Source organism: Chiloscyllium plagiosum, chromosome 9, assembly GCF_004010195.1.
Source record: "Chiloscyllium plagiosum isolate BGI_BamShark_2017 chromosome 9, ASM401019v2, whole genome shotgun sequence".
Classification (NCBI taxonomy): Eukaryota; Metazoa; Chordata; class Chondrichthyes; order Orectolobiformes; family Hemiscylliidae; genus Chiloscyllium; species Chiloscyllium plagiosum.
The window spans coordinates 18488585-18496904 of NC_057718.1; positions in this window are offsets into that span (position 1 = coordinate 18488585).

Genomic DNA, 8320 nt, shown 5'->3' on the forward strand with positions numbered 1-8320 from the left:
TTAGGGTGAGAGGGGAAAGATATAAAAGAGACCTAAGGGGCAACTTTTTCACACAGAGGGTGATACGGGTATGGAATGAGCTGCCAGAGGAAGTGGTGGAGGCTGGTACAATTGCAACATTTAAGAGGCATTTGGATGGGTATATGAATAGGAAGGGTTTGGAGGGATATGGGCCGGGTGCTGGCAGGTGGGACTAGATTGGGTTGGGATATCTGGTCGGTATGGACAGGTTGGACCAAAGGGTCTGTTTCCATGCTGTACATCTCTATGACTCTATGGCTCTATGACTTGGATAATGGCATTGAAAGGTCAAATATGCAATTTGCTGATGACACAAAATTGGGCAGCATTGGAAACAGTGTTGATGACAGCATAAAATTACAACAGGATATTGATAGATTAGTTGAATGGGCAAAGCTGTGGCAGATGGTGTTCAATATTAGCAAGTGTAAGGTTACTCATTTTGGACTAAAAAAGAATAGATCAGGGTAGTCTTTTAGAATGCACAAAGTTAAATACAAATGGTATCCAATATAATTTGGGGATCGATGTATAGCTCTTTAAGATGCCATAAACAGGTAAAGTATATAGTCCAGAAAGCAAATGGAATATTCATAGAATCACTACAGTATGGAAACAAGCCACTTGACCCAACAAGTCCACATCAGCTCTCCAAAGAGGATCCCACCCAGACTGATCTCCTACCTTATCACCCGACATTTCCCCCAGGTTAGCGCACCTAACCTACACATCAATGGACACTGGCCGATTTAGCACTGCCAAACACCTAACCTGCACACCTTTGGACTGTGAGAGGAAACCCACACAGACAAGGGGAGAGTGTGCAAACTCCACACAGACAATTTCCCAAGGCTGGAATTGAACCTAGGTCCTGGGCATTCTTAGGCAGCAATGCTAATCACTGAGCTACTATGCCACCATGGTGACCTTCATATCTACACACAAAAAATAGTGGAGATTTGGAACTCTCTTCCTCAAACAGCAGTCGATGTTAATTCAATAAAAATTGAGTGAAATAATCCACAGGTACTCCTCACAGGAGGGTAAATCTCTGATTGTATAAAAACACATACTGATGGGGCTGTTAGATCACATCAGAAATCAGCAGACCATAATCACATTTAGATGCAGACCTTCTGTGCCATAGGACTGAGTCCAATCTTTGACGCTGCCATATTAATCTGTACCCTGAAAACAAAATAAACACTACTAGAAATGACGTACTTGCTCAAAGAGAATCTGGTAAGATTGAGATGAAAAAATAGAACCTGCTTGTATCTCACTGGATTCTGAATGGCTTCTAGCAGCTTGCATTTATATAGTTTCCTTAACAGAGCAAAACGTCCGAAGGTGCGTTAAAGAGTGCGGTCACATTTTCAACACTGAGCCGCAGAAGGAAATATCAGGACAAATAAGCAAAAGCTTGATCAACAAAGTGGATTTTATGGAGCATTTGAAAGGACGAGAGAGAGAGAGAAAAACACAACAGGCATGATGTAAGGTCAAACAAAAGGACAGAATGCAACACTGTGAAATAACAAATGTAAATAAAGCAGACTCTCCCCCCCCCCTCCCCCCCATTCTTGCAGCCAAATGAAGTCATCTCATTCCTGTCAACCTGCCAATCCAGATGTGAAATCTGTAATTATTTCCAGTAAAGAAAGGATACATAAAGGTGAATGTTTATCAGTGGAGTTGAAATATTTTAGTAGGAACAAACGTTTATTGAAGTAACATGCACAGGTACAGATATCCCAAATTGTAATGTTGACGTTCTCAGAATGTGGCACTGATAATCCTGGCTGTACTAGGCACCGGTGTCTGGAAAATCTACCTTACTGTGATCAGCATTGGTAATCAGTTATGGTTCAGTACATAGCACTCTCATCTATGAGTTACAAGTTACACTGCAGAATTTTGAGTATAGAAACTAATTTGATACTCCTTTGTAAAAGGTAAAGGTCCAGTTGCCATAGTCACAGAGGACCATAGTGCTGGATACTCATTAGAGAGAGAGAGTTGACTGGTGGTGGTTTAACCTGAGGGTCACCGTGACTCAGGTGAGGGCAGAGGTTGAGAAGGAGAGTCCTTCATTGTAACCTCGATCAATATGGGAATTGGGACTTAGGAATGTAGGAGCATAAGAACAAGAATAGGCCATTTAATCCCTTAAGCCTGTTCCACCATTCATTGAGATCATGGCTGATCTATAACTCCATTTCCAAATACCTTTGCTTAACAAAACTTTATCAATTTCAGATTTAAAATTAACAACTCATCCAACATCAACTGCTATGTATGAAAGAAAAGGCCTTACATCATTCCTGAATGGCCTGTCACTAATTCTAAGACTATGTCCCTATTCTAGAATTCCCAACTGGTTGAAATAGTTTATTTTTATCTACCCTGACTTTTCCTATTGCTATCTTGAAGAATTTGATCAGATCACCCTTTATACTTCTAAATTCCATTGAAAACAGGCCTTATTTCTATAGTGTCTCCTCAGGAAGTCCCAGATATCTTATTGTCATTATTGTAAACTTAGGTTGTACTCCACCCAAAGCCAATCTATTCTTCCTAAATTGTGGGCCCAGATCTGATCACAGTACTCCAAGTGGTGTCTAACCAGGGTTTAGGTATTGAACTGAACCCAGGCTCTGCATTTGTGGGCGGCACGGTGGCACAGTGGTTAGCACTGCTGCCTCGCAGCGCCAGAGACCCGGGTTCAATTCCCGCCTCAGGCGACTGACTGTGTGGAGTTTGCACATTCTCCCCGTGTCTGCGTGGGTTTCCTCCGGGTGCTCCGGTTTCCTCCCACACTCCAAAGATGTGCAAGTCAGGTGAATTGGCCATGCTAGATTGCCCGTAGTGTTAGGTAAAGGGGTAAATGTCAGGGTATGGGTGGGTTCCGCTTCGGCGGGTCGGTGTGGACTTGTTGGGCCGAAGGGCCTGTTTCCACACTGTAAGTAATCTAATCATTGCAAACCAGCCGTCCTGCAAATCAATCCTCTGGTCCTCAGTAAACTTTGATAGAATGCTGGGCATGCAATGGCTTGAGAAGGAAGAATTTATTGGGGCTCCCTTGGAAAGAAAGCACCACTGCCATACATCCAATCCCAGCAGCAGTACGCAGAGACCCTTAAGTGGCCAGTAGTTGAGCACTCAATGGCATCAAATGGACCACGCAAGAAGGAGCCACCCAATACCTCCCTTGCCATGGTTAAAATCCCAGAGGTGGCAGGTAGTTGATAGGTATGGTACTGCCACCATACTACTCAATTCAATGAAACTCACCCTGCCCAACAGCCCTCCAGTTCTGGAGTGGAACTTAAGTGATCGATTAATCATTTCTAAAACTATCCAGACCTCCTATCAGGTTGTTTCTAAATCTCCATTGCTCCAAGATAAATAGATCAAACTCTCTAAGTAACCAATGATCATTAAATTACTGCTGTGGTTTTCCAAGATCATTATTCATCTATATATGTAGGATGACCAGACTGAGCTCAATTTCTCGATGTAAAGTGTTCAGCAAACTGCATAGTGACAAAATGGAAAAGGGTCTGTGGTGTATTGGTGGTGATCCTACATCTGGGTGAGATAGTTTGGGTTCAAATCTGAATTGCCCCAGGGATGTGTCATAACATGTCTGAACAGGTGGCTTAAAAATATCTAGAAGGACAAAATAGTGTTATTTGCTTCAGATAGAATAGTTCTATTAAAACATCATAACGTTCTGCTGTACTTAGCTAGACACTCTACTTTCAGCTGTTCTTACACGGTAGCAGCTATGTCTTTCCTCTCTCTCCACCTCTTTCAATTTGGCTCTTGCAAATGAAAAATGTATTCTCTGTTGGCCCGACCAACAAGCAAAGGTATTTGTCATTCCTTAGCCTACTAGAATATAAGGGTTCTTGCATTTTGTTGTACTGCTTCATTGTTTTAATCTTTAAAGCATTTTTGTACCATCTACAAACTGATCATATTTCCAACAATCTTGCTCAATAAAGGACCATGAAAAGACACAAGTTAAACTTCAAAGCTATTTCATTGACTGTAAAGCATACTGCAATGTTCTGAAGGTGTGAAAACTGTTCTGTACGTGTAAGGGGGCAGCACGGTGACTTAGTGGCTAACATTCCTGCCTCACAGCGCCAGTGACCCAGATTTGATTCCACACTCAAACGACTGTCTGTTTGGAGATTTGCACATTCTCCCCTTGTCTGTGTGGGTTTCCTCTGGGTGCTCCGGTGTCCTCCCACAGTTCAAAGATGTGCACATTTGCTGGATTGGCCATGCTAAATTGCCCTGTAGTTGGATTAGCCATGGGAGATGTAGGGATACATAATGGGCCTGGGTGGGATGATATTTGGAGGGCCAAATGGCCTGTTTCCGTACCAAAGGGACTCTGTGAAAGGTCTTTCTTTCATAGAATCTCATAACTAGTCACTTACTAATGCAGAACATGTTGTTGAATAGAGAGACACATTGCTAAACCTATTCATCTTGTACACATCAGGATAACAATGCACAAATGTCAAATTTCAAACAATCACAACAATTCATTCTAATGGAGAAAAGGAGGCAGGTGAATTGGCAAGTTAATTCTGATTAGCCAAGGAATTGGCATAGTCAAAGCCAACTATAAGTTCCCCAAGCTCTGGGATATTAAAAAAAACACAAGGCTTAAACATGTTCCTTTTGTTTGAAGAGCCTGGATCCTCTGCATCACTTCTAGCTAGGATAAATGTACCACATTATGAGATAAACAGATTATTTTACATTGGTTGTCATTGTAGCTATTAGCACAACCGCTATTGTTCAACAAGTGCAGCCTCATCAATGAATCACATCTAATAGCAGTCATTTTGTTGTGTGTTTTACAGGCACATGCAACTTGAGTATGGCCTGTACTTTGCTCCAAAGAAACATCTGAACATCAATTATCCAAATTTCGGATTATCTCAACAAGATCTCAAGGTGTCATAAAAACAGCAACCCAGCATTCAGTTATCAGTTAAACAGCATTATGGCGTGCATTGCTGGATAACTGAGAAATGTTCGGAATACCGGCACTCATCAACTACCGGTCACTTACGGTCAGGTTGATTATCCGAACAATCAATTATCCGAACAAAATACTCCCTGCCCATCTCATTCGGATAATTGAGATTCTACTGTAAAATGCTGATTGATTCATTCAGCCAATTGCTGGGATGTAAGTTTTATGTAGCTGGCATCATACTGGCACTGAAATTCACGTGCAGTGTTGCTCAATTGTGTAATAAGTCTTTGTAAACTGACAGTAACGTCCTGCTATTGAGAAACACCACTCACATATCCAGTGCATTCCCCAAGCTGCTGTTGAGATTTTTTGCCTGTCCAAGATAACTTGCAGTAAACTGCGTCTGTGGCTCGTTTGTGAGTTTGTGTGATGCAGAGTGAATAATGATCTGACAGGATAGCCATTGTCCCGCACGATAGCTTTGACATGCTCTAGTTTTCTGCTAAATCTGCAAGGTGAGCAAATGGTTTGAGCCATTGGATCTGCAATGGTGTTTCAGTAGAGCTATTCAATAGATCACATTGCCTTATTTATTTCCTATAGCTCTAATTTCTTTCCCTTCCAACTAGTTACTTAACTCTCATTTGAATGTTAGCATTGAATCGACTTTCACCATCCTTCCAAGCAGTGCATTTCAGATCACTGTGTACTGCAACGTTTCCACTTGTGCCGTCTCAGACCTGTGCCTCTCAGTTACTGCCCCTTGATTCACTGTTAACAGTTTCTCTCTAGTTGCAGTATCATATTTTTGAAGATCTCTATCAAATGTTCTCTTAACCTTCTCTGTTCTAAGGATAACAGACCCAGTTTCTCCAGTCTCTCAACATAATTAAATGCCTTAACCCTAGCACCTTTCTAGTTGATGTCCACTGAAACTTGTCTCTTGGCTGAGTATCCTTCCTTGAGTGTGAAATACAGAACTGGACACAACAATTCTGCTGAGGCCTTGCTAGTGTTTTATACAGGTTTCTGAATATCTTCCTTGCTGTTGTACTAAAAGGACCCATATGACATGTTTTAAACAGCCTTTCCAATATGAGGTGCCAACTTCATACATCTTGGTATTTCAGTTGCGGCATTCCTCTTAAAATAGTACCATCTTTCCTCTCCTCCTTATTCCCATGAATATGCATACATTTCTCTGTGTTAATAAAACTTCATCTTTCACACATCTGTCTCTTTTCCAAGTCAGTCTCTGTATGTCCTCATTGTCTTTTACTATTCTCCTCAACGTTTACTACATTTCCAAGTTTTCTTCCATCTGCAAACACATTGGTCTCTAGGTAAAAACAATGACTGCAGATGCTGGAAACCAGATTCTGGATTAGTGGTGCTGGAAAAGCACAGCAGTTCAGGCAGCATCCGAGGAGCAGTGAAATCGACGTTTCGGGCAAAAGCCCTTCATCAGGAATACAGGCAGAGAATCAGGCTCTCTGCCTGTATTCCTGATGAAGGGCTTTTGTCCGAAACATCGATTTTACTGCTCCTCGGATGCTGCCTGAACTGCTGTGCTCTTCCAGCACCACTAATCCAGAAACACATTGTCTCTGCCTGGTATATTCAAGTCCACATCATTAACAAACTTCAAAAGCAACTAAAGCTTGGTGACATCCCAGGAAATACATTTCTCTATCCAACTTTTTATCTGGCATTTTCTTCACGTTTGCTCTCTCTGTTTTCTGTTTGTTTGTGTATGTAAAGCACTGATGCAAAAAAAACTGGTTTGCTATTTTGCTGTGTAGGATTACAATAATTAAACAGGAGGTTGAAAATGTTGCAGCTCATTAATCTACAAAGATTACTTACACAATAGCCTTCAGTATGGAAAATGATTATTATAGAAATGTCAGGTAATTGCCCCAGCAATGCTATGCATATAACTCACCTTCATAGATAAAGCTGCAGTCGCTAATGAAATGACTTCATCTTAATAACCTGCAAATGTAAGGACAGGAATAATATATGAAGATGTTGTGCTTTTTCATGCATGATGCTTGCTTTGGCCTGGAAGAATCCTGCAAAAATTAATGCTGCTAGAAAAAGACATTGAATTCCCCTCATGCAAATGTGACATTCCAGGTTCAGTCCAGAACAAAAATTTCCCAAATTTGGCCCCCGAGTCTCATATTAGTAACCACAAGCCAGTTGTGAGGACCTGCTGCATTTCCCACAGAAACCCCACTTTTGCCACCTGTTTATAAGTCTTGGGTGCTGAGAGGAGGAGTTGATAATGGCAGACTGGTAGCTGCACACATCGATCCAACTCCCAATTCAATCTAACTTGAATAGAGCTTCATAATGATTTTCACTGCAATCCCCCCCTAGCCTGTTAAGTGGACTTGCCGATCCACCCTGCTTCCACTTTCCTGATCCTCACAAGAATCACCCCAACCAGAAGATTATCCGAAGGCCACTGACTGACATGACATTGTCTCATGAGCCTCTAGAAGCTTAGCACATGTCAACAACCTACTCTGAACATGTTGACCAAATCCTTAATTTCACATCCATAAGCATTCTATCCACCAATCCCCAACTCCATCCCATACTATCAAATTCCACGTCCCACCTTTGATAGTGATAGCTCAAGAACACTCATCCCTACAGACGAAACCCAAGTGATGTACAACCCTAGGTTCTCCCAAAGCTTGCTGTCTTTCCTTCTGCCAAATCTCAAATGCATCACCCCGCCCCCAGCCTGCTAATCTGCTAAAGCACTGGAGTCTGAATGTTACAATCATATTGGAAATGAACTATCAATATTCAACTTCCACCATTTGTTTTAAAACCTGAGACTTCCATGGAATTTTTATTTAAAAAAATACCTAAAGCAACTGCTGTGAACATCTGACAAGCCCAGACAATCCACGTATACAAGTGGCTGCCTCAGAATTACCATTTTAATCAGGAAGCATGGAAACTCAGTGAGGTGTGAACAAATTTGCATCTCTTGTTTTACTGACACTCGTGTGGTAACTTTACATATTGAAGATGAAAGGTTACTTGCCGAATGCTCAGTTTGGAAAAGACAATGCAGCTAGATTTTTTAAAATACAAATCCGCAGGTTGCTTTGAATACCAAAGGAAAGAGAATGCAACATGGACTGAACACAAGGGCACAGCGAGCTCCTCTTTCTTAATCTCAGTCTCAGCAAGCCATCGCTGGTGAAAAGAAACAGTTTGGGGAAAATAATGGTCCTCTGGTGGCTGAGAGATCATGAGTATCTGAAAGTT